This window comes from Desmodus rotundus, chromosome 3 (genome assembly GCF_022682495.2).
Source record: "Desmodus rotundus isolate HL8 chromosome 3, HLdesRot8A.1, whole genome shotgun sequence".
Classification (NCBI taxonomy): domain Eukaryota; kingdom Metazoa; phylum Chordata; class Mammalia; order Chiroptera; family Phyllostomidae; genus Desmodus; species Desmodus rotundus.
Window position 1 is genome coordinate 71,937,092 of NC_071389.1, and position 13,304 is coordinate 71,950,395.

At 39.3% G+C, this 13,304-nt stretch overlaps 1 long non-coding RNA gene across 2 annotated transcripts in view; it reads right to left on the reverse strand.

Moving 5' to 3' along the window:
- LOC128780469 (uncharacterized) overlaps positions 1–13,304 on the reverse strand; it is a 346,265-nt gene that overhangs the window by 81,958 nt on the left and 251,003 nt on the right. For both annotated transcript variants that reach the window (XR_011650987.1, XR_011650986.1), the window contains one exon: positions 12,838–12,954. This is a non-coding gene — a long non-coding RNA (uncharacterized lncRNA). The remainder of the gene's footprint in view (positions 1–12,837; positions 12,955–13,304) is intronic.

The window sequence follows — 13,304 nt, forward strand, 5'->3', positions numbered from 1 at the left end:
GGTGTCCATTCATTGGGACTTTTAAAGTGATGATAGTAACAATTAAAGCATAGAAAATGATAATGTGGATCCAAAAAATTAATAACAACCATTGTTATTACTAAGGTTATACTTAACCTTTTAAAGCCTTTTTTAATATACTTTTTTCTTTTTTACCTCCTTTATTATTTTTTTCCACATTTTTATTGTTGTTCAAGTACAGTTGTCTCCATTTTCCCCTCACCACTCTCCCCCCATTCCAGCCATCCCCACCTCACACCCTTGATCCCACCCCGCTTTGATTTTGTCCATGTGTCCTTTACACATGTTCCTGACAACTCTCCCCCCACCCCCATGATTCCATCCCACCTCCCCTCTGGTCATCGTCAGTTTGTTCTTTCTTAGGATGTTAAGTGAATGTCCTACGTCAATCATTTGGATGAAAACATGGAAGAACGTATACCTTTGCGAAAGCACAAAATAAAGATGATAGAAGGATATGTAACTTGCTAGATGTTAAAAGACAAATTCAAAGGCTGAGATTGGATTGCTTCATTTCACAAAAAGGTTTTAGAAATTACACTCAGGTCTTTCTCCTCTGATACTCAATATAAACCTAAAACCACGTGCACTTGCTGTTAAGCTGAGATCCTTCCACTAAACAAGCTGGCTCCCAAGAAAGTACAGAAGAAGAAAAAGTCAAAAATCAATAATTTTCTTACTTGTACACCTCTCTAGTGAAACAAGTTTAAGGGAATGTTGAAAAGCACTGGCTAAAATACATCTCCGATATTATCAACAATATTACCTTATCTATTTGTCAATGTTTCCCATGACCTGATTCAATTGAACTGGCTGCCCACTCATCTTCTGATGGGGAAACAAGAAGGAAAACAGTTTTCCATAGAGAAGAATCTCATGTGTTTCTGTGTTAGTCTCACTGACAGGCTTCGAGTCTTTCCCTGCCTTTACTATTCCTTCTCCGTGGTAACAGCCTCCAAAGTATTCAAACCACATTAAAAAGCTCATTCTCCTTTTCTGACCTCTATCTCAAAGTTTCAAGTAGATACTACGTAGGGCCACCATCACTGGAGAATGGAAGGAGCACAAGTTTTCAAATCAGACAGACTTTTGAAACTAGACTCCCTCAAATATTAGCTGAATAAGTGCATTCTCCTTTGTAAAATACATGTTTTATGTCACAGAGTAATGGGAAAGTTAAGTGAGATAATACATACAAAACATACAGCACAATATGCAAAAGGCTGTGCCCAGAAAGATGGCAAATATCATTATCATCTTCAGCAATAACTGAGAACAGTTATAATATTTACAACATTTTTTAAGGAAGAAAACCAAATTCCTTCCCTTCAGGGGCTTTCAAGATGAGTGGGGACCCTACACACTCAGTGAGATGAGTAGCACTGTGAGAGGCGGAAGCTCCCACCCAACGAAGGGCACAGTGAGAAGAAAGTGAAGTTCAAGGGGAGGAGAGAGGGAGGGAGAAGATTAATAGGAAAAGTTGGCGATGCTTCCACCAAGCATCAGGTCTTGAATTACACGCTGAAATACAGCTCAGTCTTGAAATACGTGAAGGATTGGGAGGGTCATTCCAAACAGAGACATAGCTGTGACAAAGCCAAAATACCTCAGTGCAAATGTAGCTGGTGGGCCTGGGTAAAGCAGGGCAAAGTGCTCTACTTAGCAGTGATGACTGGGAACTTGGTGGAATCCAGGTTAGGCAAGCCTTGAACATTAAGCTAAGAAGTTCAAGTTTATCCTAGGGTAGATGAAGAAGCACTGAATCTTTCTCAGAGGCAAAGACATGTACACAGAGTGGTGGACTAAGAAGATTCAGAGGCAGGGAAATGCGAATGTAGGGGTGGAAGGAGAGGTCACGGAGACAGGGAGACCACAGTTCCCCCCCCTCCCACACACCCACACACACACACACACACACACACACAGCAGGCTGGGTCAGTGTGCTATTGTCCACTCTGATTTAATACACTACAGTTGAAATGGGACAGCTTCACACAGTATACAAGTCACATGCTTATTATGTGTCCACTGAATGGGGGAAAATGACAGACTGGTGGTGCACGCCTTTTTAGGGTTACAGAGATGGAGAGTGAGGCTGGGGAGTTGTGTGAGCCAGGAGGAGGCCAAGCCTTCAGCAAGGTTGAATCTGTGGTCACTGAAAGCAGGGCTAAGTAGCGTGAACTAAGATTACAAATAAGAATTACGGCCCTGGTACTGGACTAGGCATGCTGAGTCCCGGGCAGAGATGAAGGCACGGCTGAAAGAAATTCAAGGCCAAGAGTGGGATAGCCTTATGGAAGTTTATTTGATCCGACAAAGAAAAACTTAGTTTTCTTAAAGATTTTATTTATTTTTAGAGCAAGGGCAAGGGAGAGAGAAAAAGGGGAGAGAAACATTGATGTGCAAGAGATACATCCATCAGCTGCCTCTCACACACCCCCGACTGGGGACCTGGCCCGCAACCCAGGCATGTGTTCTGACCTGGAATCTAACCTGCGACCATTCAGTTGGCAGAATGATGCCCAACCCACTGAACCACACCAGTCAGGGCAAGAAAAACTTAACTTTATGGAGTTACTCAGTCTTTCCTTACACTCACTACCCCTATGATGATTCTTCTAGGTATAAAATACAAAGGCCCATCAAGGTAGGTTCATCTCCTACATGTCTATATTTCCACCTTGAGGAGCTTCCTCCCCAACCTCTTCCTACTACACCTGCTGTGTATTCTGAATAGGAGCCTAACGAAGAATCTAGGGCTCCCTCATTCATTCTGGGCCACAGCAGCAAAGCCAACAGACACAGCCTGTGCTTTTATAAAGCTCACATTTTAGTGAAGTGAGAAAAAGGACAGATAGCCAAAGTTAGACAAATATATACAAGATAATTTCAAAGAAATAGAGATTCAAAAAGCCCAAAATATAAACACAACATGCTGGAGTGATGAAACAGGGCTGCACAAGGCTGCTGTGAACTGGGATGATCAGGCAAGGTAAACTCTGAGCTGAACACAGTAAGGAGGAACTTGTATGTCTGGAAAAGAAAGAGGTCACCGTTGAAAGAAATCAAGGCAGAGGGTGGTGCAAGATGAGCACCTATTACACGCCAGGCACCATGCTTGGCACTTGGCATTTATATCTCCTTAATATTCAAAATGATTCTTCAAGTTGTTACTGTTATTAGAAAATAGGCTCATAATAGTTGCCGAGTAAGCTTCCCAAGAAGAACAGATAATAGGTCCCATCTGACGCCAGAGTCCAGGCGAATTTTGAACCACGCAGGGCAGTTTGGTAAAAAGACAGTGATATGAGCGCAAGCCCGCAGGTGTGAGTGATTAGCGCTACACTGAGGGCAGTGGCAGGAGTGGAAGAACAGCACAAACACGTGGGACCCTGCACAGCAGCTCTGAGCAGGACTCAGTGAATAGGGATGGGGAGGCATAAGCCTACCAGCCTGGGAGAGCGCTTCTAACACTCCAGAAATAGAGGACTCCAAAGCAAACCTGGGTTTCAGCCAAAGACAATGAACTTGGTTTTAGATGTTTCAAGCTGATGGGGAGTCGGTAGGCAGGGAACAGCTGGGTAAAGAAATCTTGACAGGTTGGGGGGAATACGAAACTGAAGTCCAGAAGAGAGCCTGAGCCCTAAGATGTGGCTTTGGAATCACTGGGCCATATGACAGTTCAGCAGCATTTCTACGGTTTCCTATGTGGGAGAGCAGTGTCTATATTGGCTACAAGGACAGACTGACATCTTGCCAACCTTCAGAACACATTCGAGAATTCTCTCTGCCACCCACCAACATGACCAGCCCCAGCCCCAGACACACGCACACACACACACACACACACACACACACACGCACACACACACACACACAATTTGGGTTTTTAAGTTAATGGCCCTACTACACAGACAAGCTCAAAGCAAAATGGCATGTTATTTAGATTCAAATGTGCCAAGTTAAAATGCTATGCAATCATGTGGGCTTTGACTTTTTAATGTTATTCAATTGATGTCATTAAAACAGAGGAATTAGTCTTGTAATTATTCCCTTATATGTTCTGCTGTCTGTCTGAAAAAAGGAAGAGCACTCATTTATGTCCCCAAACCAACTTATTTGGGGGAACATTAGATGGGTTAAAGACAGCAAAAAACAAATTTCAGCGTGCACGTGGGGGGAGGAAGAAAGAGCATGTCAAGAATGAATAATGCCCTGCCAGTCACCCTGCGCCCTGCCTCCGTTTGACTGTGTAGTCTGGCGGACGCAGCAGCGAAGACAGATCCTCTCTCTCCTCCTTCAGGGTGCCAGCCGTGCTTAACACTCTAACACTTCATTAACATGCTAATGTGTGACAATTATTTTGTGCAAGTACCACTGTATATGTTTTTTAGAGGGTCTATCACCCACAGCTAGAATGCAGGGACCCAAATGCTAACTCACCATCGTGAAAAAGAACACAGAATGCTGTTCAAAAGGTTTTTTTTTTTTTCTTTTCTGTCATATGGCTTTCGCAGGTCAACCCTTCTTTCCGTGAGCATCACTGAGAAGAGAAGTTGATTTCTCTGGATACAGAAGCAAACTGTAACATGAATTCTACCATGGAGGAAAATACACTACATGCCAACATACCAGAGACAAATGGCCATTATGGGCACAGCTTGCTGGCAACAGTAATGAACTAGGAATTAGAAAACCTGATTTCAATCTGAGGTCGTCTCACTATCTGACTCTGTAGTCGTGAGTGAGTCATTCACTCACTGGGGACAAGTTGCCTTATGTTAGGGTAACTAAGATTATCTTTAACATTTCTTCTTGCACAAATAACCCCTGATCAAAGGATATTATTAATGTAATAACTGCTAACCGCTCGGTTTCTGTAACTATTTCTAGAATCACTCTATGGGTTATTTGTATTGTTTCTCTTCATCTTCTATTGACTGTAAGTGTTAACAAGAATACCTTGTATGTCTGTGGAGAATAATTTGAACTGTAGTAAGGTTTGTACAAGAGACAAAGCTCCTGCATGGATCAACTTATTAAAAAGATGTTACTTCTTCTGTTTTAATGTATACATTCCAAACAATCCAAATTAAAATTTCAATTGTATTTTGAGGAACTTAACAGATTTTTCAAAATTCACATGGAAAGATAAAGTTCACATGTACCTTTGAGAACGAAAACCAGAAAGGAGAACTTACTTTGCTTAGATATCGACATACACACAACCGAGCTCTATTAGCCAAGCAGCATGAACTGTGGCAGAAGAATGAAGAGGACAAAGGCGGCGCCGACTTGCTGAGGAAACAAAACGCCGAGTAGAAACAGACAACTGGATTACCGCCTACCACCATGTACACACATGGACTCAGCTGAATTCAAGGCCTAAGTATTAAAGATAACACTGTAACGTTAACATAACAGGTAATGTCAAATAATTTTAGAACAGAGGGACAGAAAATTTATTTCACCAAGTTTCCAAAGTAAAGTATTGATAAACTAAATTATGTCAAAATTAAGATTCTGTTCACAAAAAAAACATAATGGATGAAATTGATAGAAAAATGGCAGACTAACAGAACACTTGCCTAAAACCAACTGTGGACTATCTGGAATATAAAAGAACCTCTGTAAATCAGTAGGAAAAGATAACTTCCAGTAGATAAATACGCAATGAATTTGAAAGTGAATTTACAGAAGAGAAAAATCCAAAAGACAGCAAGCATATAAAAAGCTGATCAAATTCATCAGTAGTCAGATAAAAGCCAAATAAGACAAAAAAGATATTATTTTACACCCACTAGATAGAAATAAGGTAACTTAGAATACTTAGTAATGCTGAGTATCGGCAAGAGTGTAAACACTCCCACCGCTGGGAGGAGTGTGGACTGGTGAGTCGTTCTGGTGCTAATCTGAGAGAACTTGTGAACTTAATACTGTTTATAGTATCTGAGTTGTATTCATATGCCCTTAGGCCCAGCAATTCTACTGTCAGTCTAGATCCTAAATTAATGGCCCTTGGTGTTTTCCAATGGGGGCATGTCTGAGGCTGTTCACAGCAGCCCTGATCCTGTGAGACAACATGAAAATCCATCCACAGCAGAGACAGTAAGAAAAATTGTGTTCCGGACACACTGTATCATACCATGAGCAGTCGGATGCAGTGGAGCACATGTATATATATCAATATTCACAGGCCTCAAAATCTAGTCCTGAGTAAAGGAAATAAAAAACAAAACAAGATATACTACACAGAGAAATTAAAACACCGGTACAATAAATTCAAAATAAGAAACCGTATATTTTAGAAGAACATATTCACGACGAGTACATATCCTGGGAAAACGAGGTGCCCGAATGAATGGAACTGTGGCTAAAAGGGAGTGTCTGAATGACAGCATCCATGCATGCACAAGCTCACGACAAAGCATGTGTATAGGTTCATGTGCATGTGTGACATCAAACAAAAGTTTTACAGAACACGTTCCAATTACATGCAATGCACTGTTCACATTTTCTATTTCCTTTTTTTTTTTAATGCTGATCGCTATTTATAAAGTTGATTGTATAACCTACCAATGGGTTACAACTTTCTATTTTAAAACACTGATCTAGGCGATAATAAGGGCATTATAATGAGTTCCTGGAATAATAATAGTGTCACGCACTCATTAAAAATGCAAGCACATACAGCAGAACGGAGGAAAAGGCCCTGTGCGCTGCCTTCTCCCAGAGAAGCATCCGCAGGGAATTAGCACTGTCCGGGCTGCTGCTCACGTGACCCCGCCCTGAGCGGCACTTCCGGAGAGTGAACTTTTCACCCCACACTTCAGCCCTGGCTGGTCGGCCTCAGGCCAAAACTGAAGCAGGAAACGATATGCCACTTGCTAAAGCATAAAAGAGATAGTTTAAAACATAAAGGAACATTTTTAAACGTTCCTTAAACACATTTGAGTAAGATGTAGGTACAAGAAAATATGGTTTCTCCCTTGAAAATGGAAAGTTGGAAAATATGAAAATGGTAGAAGTTCAAAGGAACAAAATCATAAAACAGAAACACTTGGAAACAGGAGTAGATTACACAGACTTCAGGAGAGCAGGAAGCTAGGTTACAGCAGGCGGAGATGCCACGGAAGAGACTAGCAAGGTCCCTGGCTCTTCCCAACCTGCAGCTCAATAAATAAAAGTTTAAAGTAAACAACTTCTATTCCAAATCAACTGAAAACTGTCTTTTGAGAGTAAGACCACAAGGTTTTACTAGAAAACATATTCACGGCCAATACAGAAAACAGTCATTTTAAAGTATTTAAATAGGGTTAGGTCTTCTGGGCTAAATGAAGTGACAAAGGACAGTAAGGAGCAGGGTCCTGAACTCGGTGCCCTTACAGCCAAGCCCAAGGAGAGGGATGAGAATGGGTGGAGGGGCGGGACACAGAACGCCACTGCCTCTTTCCGCAGACACCCAGGCGGCAGCACTCTAAAGCCCACTCTAAAGCCCACATCACACGACTGGAAGCAATGTTCCCTGGGGGGCAACTTTGGGGGGAGCTCACCGGGAGCTGGGTGTATAAGCTTGGGTTTAAAGCAGGCATCTCTACCTAGGGCTATAATTGACTACTTACAAAACAGAAGTTAAGTGTTATTTAAAATAAATCAAACATCTAAAAATTACTAGGTTACAATGAATCCACAGAACAAAAGACACCTGGAGAAGAAATATAATTTGTATAACAAGAGGAATGGCTTTTGAACTATCAGATAGAAAAAGGTAGAAAGAGATGAGCTGGCTGTACAGGAAAGGTAAGGGAGGGGAAGAGAAAGGATGGCGGAGACGCTAGCTATACAGCAGGTACATTAAAAAGAGATGAACACAGAGGAACCTTGAAGTTGTTATAACATATTACCAGTTACTGGTCCTTTAACTCCTAGTATTCACAAAATGCAAAAGTACCCATACCTCATTAAAGATAATGACCAGCTACTTCCAAGTTTGATGAAAACACAGAAAAAGAACAATAATAATGAAAAAGGGAATTTCTTGAAAAGGCTCTGGAGCACAACTGCCAACCCTTACAACAATTCTGCAAGGGGAATGGGTTCCCCTTTTACAGATGAAGAAACAGACCGCCATGGATGCTGAGAAAAGTCCTCAGGGTTACACAGGAGTAAGTAAGTAGCAGAGCCAAGGTTTAACTGAGGGCGTTCTTACTTCGCAATGTCTTTCCATTAAGTGTACTGATTCTCAAAAGGTATGCTTAAGTATAATTGAATGAAAACTAAAGAATTTCTTCTATTTAAAAAGAGTAGAATGAGTTAAGTTCTGGAAACTTCCTGGTTTTGATTATTTTACCATGGGTATTCAAGATACTAGCAAAGGGAAACTAGGTGAAGGCTACATGGGAACACTATTTTGCACTTTTTTGTGACCTAAGGTTATTTTTAAATAAATTTTTTAGAAATAATGGGAATGAACTTTTTAGAAGGTTACCTAGCACTCTTTCCTTTAGAGAGAAAGATATATAATATCTATATATAACATTATGTATAATATTAGGGATATATGATATATATCATAATATATGTGATATAATAATTTAAACATGTTATAATGTTTGCATTAAATTATATAATATATACTCTATGTTTATATTAAATTATATAGTATATTAGGTAATTTAAATAAATTATATAATTAAAACATTATATATTATATAATTTAAAGTATCTATAGATCTCATATAGTCCATATATAAATATATATTTGACACACACAGGAGATAAACATTTACTTCTTCTGAAAATATAGATACAATTATGTATTTTTAAAAGCTAAGTCTCTGTTGTCTTCAGTGACACAAATACCACAAGAAACAAAATAATGGACCCTTTCTACTCCCATTCAATTTTAATAAACTTTAAGTAAACATTTTTTAATAAACATTAAATACCTATTAATACATGGTACTGTACTATTTTGCCTACACAAGTTTATCTGCTCCAACACTAGAGGTTTTTCTTTTTGTTCTTTGTCCACCATGTTTGCAAACAGGAACCAGGAAAATAGAACTACCCCTTATCTCTAAATTGAACATCATGAGACTAAAGTGTCCAGCTGATATTAAAAAGACTGTTTGATAAGAAAATTTACTTTTCTTGTAAGAATTATTGAGCCACGTTTTTTCCAGTAAATAATTTTGAAACAGCTACCACTTGTTGAGTGACTTCTATGTGTTATTAAATGCATGTACTATCCCACCAAACACCATAAAGTAAAATTTCATATGCCCATTTTCCACGTAAGGAAAGCTAGACAGATTAATTTGCAGAAGGCATGCGACTATTGAGTGAAAATGTGGATTCAGACTCAGACCTACATGACACTAAAGATACCACCCCTTTCACTCTCTTCACCCCTCCACGCTTTATTTCCATTCCTAAGATGAATCTAGTATTTACTAACCACCCCTTAACAGCAAAATGTCCATTTTAAGCACATTTAGACACTTACTTAAAAAAAAAAAAAAAAAAAAAAAGCCTCAACCTTCATTCCTGGCTCCTATTTGAAGTTAAAGTTTATTACTGAAGCTGAAGAAAAGTCTTTTAAGTATGAAAGAAATGCAAGTGGCATTCCAAGTAACAATATGTGTGTGCTCAAGTGGGAAACAGGAGAAGAGCATCTGCCAAATTCATTCTGGCCTCATCTGATGCTATCTAACTGATCTCGGGCCAACTTACATTTGTTTCTCTCTCTCTCTCTCCCACTTCCTCCTCTTCATTCCAGAAGCACGCAAAAGTCCTAGCATAGAAGCTGGATGGAGCTGCCAAGAGTACACTGAAAACACTATCAAATAAAGAAATGGCTATCTAGTCCAAGGATAATCTCATTTCAACTAAGAATAATCGAAAACACTAAAATAGAACAAATCTTTATGGGATGAAATAACGACTGGAAACAAAATTACTTAAATATTGATGTTTTAAAACCAGATTTTTGGAGAGAAATTCTCAACAGAACTAATTTAATGTCTTTTAATTTGTACTTATGCACAGGGCTTTATAATTTACCATGAGTCAAACTTCAAATTGTACTTTTTAATTCTAACTTTTTAAAAGCCTTTAATTATGTTTAATTCTACTTCCAGCTTTTAACCCCAGCACTGATCCCTATCTGTTCAACTCTGCTGCCGATGAATCTCAGATTTCTGATACTTGTAACTAAACACCACCAGTACTGGGCATCAGTTTTGAAAGTCTACAAATTTCATGACACTCTCTTTCATGTCAAACTATATTTGCAATTGTTTTAGTCTAGTCCATATAACTGGTAGTGTTTTCTTTAAAGGACACTCAGTTCTCAATCAGTTATGCTTTTCAAAATGGGCAAAGTAAAAATAGCTAGATTTACATTTTTAAAGCCATGTAGGTGTTTTCCCTTTTCAGTGATATCATATGGTATCCTCAGTTCTCTCCTTCCAACTTCTTGGTAAATTAAGGAACTATACTGTATTAGCACAATAGTAAAGAAAAAGTACTTTTTTAAATAACCAAACATACAGGCTAAAGAATCCTGTCTTCTCTCCCATGCCACTAAATATCAGCTAACAAACACAGGAATACCAATGAATATTTCCATTTGCCCCATTGCCCAAAAAAGAAAAGACTAAAGAACTGTGTCAGACACTGTGTTAATCCCAGGATATGCCACAGGAAATAACACATTCACGTGTAATGGAAGAGATAAAGTTAACACAGTCTTCCTAATACGGTCACATGTATCGGAGGAGATAAAATTAACAGGCAAGTATAAGGTCACATGTACTGGAGGAGATAAAATTAACAGACAATTATAATTCAGTGTGATGAGGACACAAAGATAAGCACAGGGTGCTATGGAAATATATAGACGGGACTTTCCAACGGCCCCTGAAGCGGGGAGAGGTTAGGAGTGTTCAGAAGAGTTCCCCAATGGAAGTGACATCCAAAAAGACCAAGAGTAAGTGTCTGCTTTGCATTTCCTAAGCTTGTTTTAACAAAAACCATTGATAATAACAAGTGGTGGGAAGGATGTGGAAAGTTGGAACTCCCATACTTCGCAAGTGGGAATGAAAAATGATTCACTTCGGAAATCGATTTGACAGTTCCTTCAAATTATTAAGCATAGAATTACCGTACGCCCCCCCCATTACTTCACTAGAAGATATACACCTAAAAGAACTGAAAACACATACCCACATAAAACCGTGTATAGGAATGTTCATAGTGGCATTATTCAAAATAACCAAAAAATGGAAACAACTCAAATGTCCACCAATGGGTGAATGAATAAATAAAACGTACTACATTCCCAAATGGAGTATTACTCAGGCATAAAAAAGAATGAAGCATTGATATAAAGTAAAATAACGTATGAACATGGATGAAGCTTGAAAACATTATACAAAAAGCAGCCAGATATAAAAATCCGCACATTGCATGATTCTACTTTTATGATGTCCCAAATAAGCAAATGTGTAGAGACAGAGAGTAGAATGGTGGTTTCCAGAGCCTGGGGAGAAGAAGGGTAATGAAGAGTGACTATAATTCAGTATGGGGTCTCTTTCTTGAGGTGGTGAAAACATTCTGGAATTATATCATGGTGATGGTGTTGCAATTTTGTGAATATACTACTACTGAATTAACATTTTAAAATGGAGAATTTAGAGGAATATGCACTATAATTCAATTAAAAAGAGAAAAAAGAAATAAGGATGAGCAGATAAAAAGGAAAAAGGAAGGAAGGAAAACGTGGCAAGAATGGTAGGTGATAAAGAGAAGAGGGAAGTTGCTGTGCGTTCCAGTGGCAGAAAGAAGGGAACTGAGAGGGTGGCCCACCTTCCCTTAGGGCAAAGGCACAGAGGGTGGCGCAGCCTGCTTGTGTGGCTGTGCAGACAGAAGCTAAGGCACAGGTGGCAAACACAAGGCCCGTGGGCTGAATCCAGCCCTCCACCTTGTTTTATCAGGCCTGACACCTTGTTTCTACCTGGTGGCAGCCCCAACCTCTCGCTTAACTGTTACGGAGTAGTTACGTTTATACAGTCCTAAAATTACATTTGGCCCTTTGAAGGCAACCTCGAGGCTGAAGTGGCCCCCGGTGAAAATGAGTTTGACACCCCTGAGCTAAGGGAGTTGCAACTACCGCTTCTCTTCTGACCCTGAGATAAATAAGCAGCAAATCGACAGGGCAGAAGTCTGAGGTGAAGAATAAGCTCTATAAAGAAAAGAAAAGAGAGATGACTGGAAAGTAAGCCAGTTATTGGAAGTTTTCCAGATTTGCTTAAAACAAAACAAAAAAAACTCCCATGTTCAAAAGTATAAAACAATCGACTTAGGCACCAAGTGAGCAGATCTCAGAACAGATTTTCTCGTAGGTCGAGCCTCCTGGGTCCTTGGACTAGAGCATGCGAGGCTCTCCTCCACTTCCTGCTGCTTTGTGCGGCGATGTTTACATCTCTAAGGCTTTCCCACTCAGCTTCATTGTCCCAGCCCTGCAGTAACCAGCTTGACTCATTTGTAATTTCCTCATATTTTATGATATTATTTCAACAACTAGGTACGTAGACTTCAAAAATTGAAATGAAGATGCTTTTTATGAAGTTTTCCATAGCCTTAGGGAAAACAAGTTTTTCTCCTTATTCACTGTATCTTATTTTTCTCTTTTTAAAATTTGCATTTATAATTTTTTCAACATTAAAAAACCAGATTCTAACTTGATATGTTCTAGATCAAAACATGTTAATTTTTATTTTCCATGCATTAAAATGAATAAAATTAGCTTACCGTCATTGGTAACTTTGATATTAAATCAGACACTGAACATTTTGTAAAAACCTTCCAAGGCGAGATCTAGATGTCCAGGGAATGTGAAAAGGAAATAATGCCACCAGACAAGTGTACCTATGGGAAAAAAGCAAAAGATTTATTAGAGTACTGTATGAAAAAAAGGTATCATGTGGCTACTACCAGATCATGTCAATGTCCCAAGTCTTCAAAAAGTACTAGTGTTGGACTTCTACTTATTAGACAAACATACAGTAGTTACGTCAACAGTTGTTTGAAAGCTTCCTATGTGACAGGTACCGTTGCACATGTAAGCTCATTTGTTTCTTATCCCAACACTATTTTACAGGTGAAAAATGTAGCGGCTCAGGATTTGAACCCAGAGGTTCTGGTTGTAGGTTCTGAGTTCTAATCACTACACAGACTGCCCTGACATACTTCCAGGTACAATATTCCAAAGACTCTTA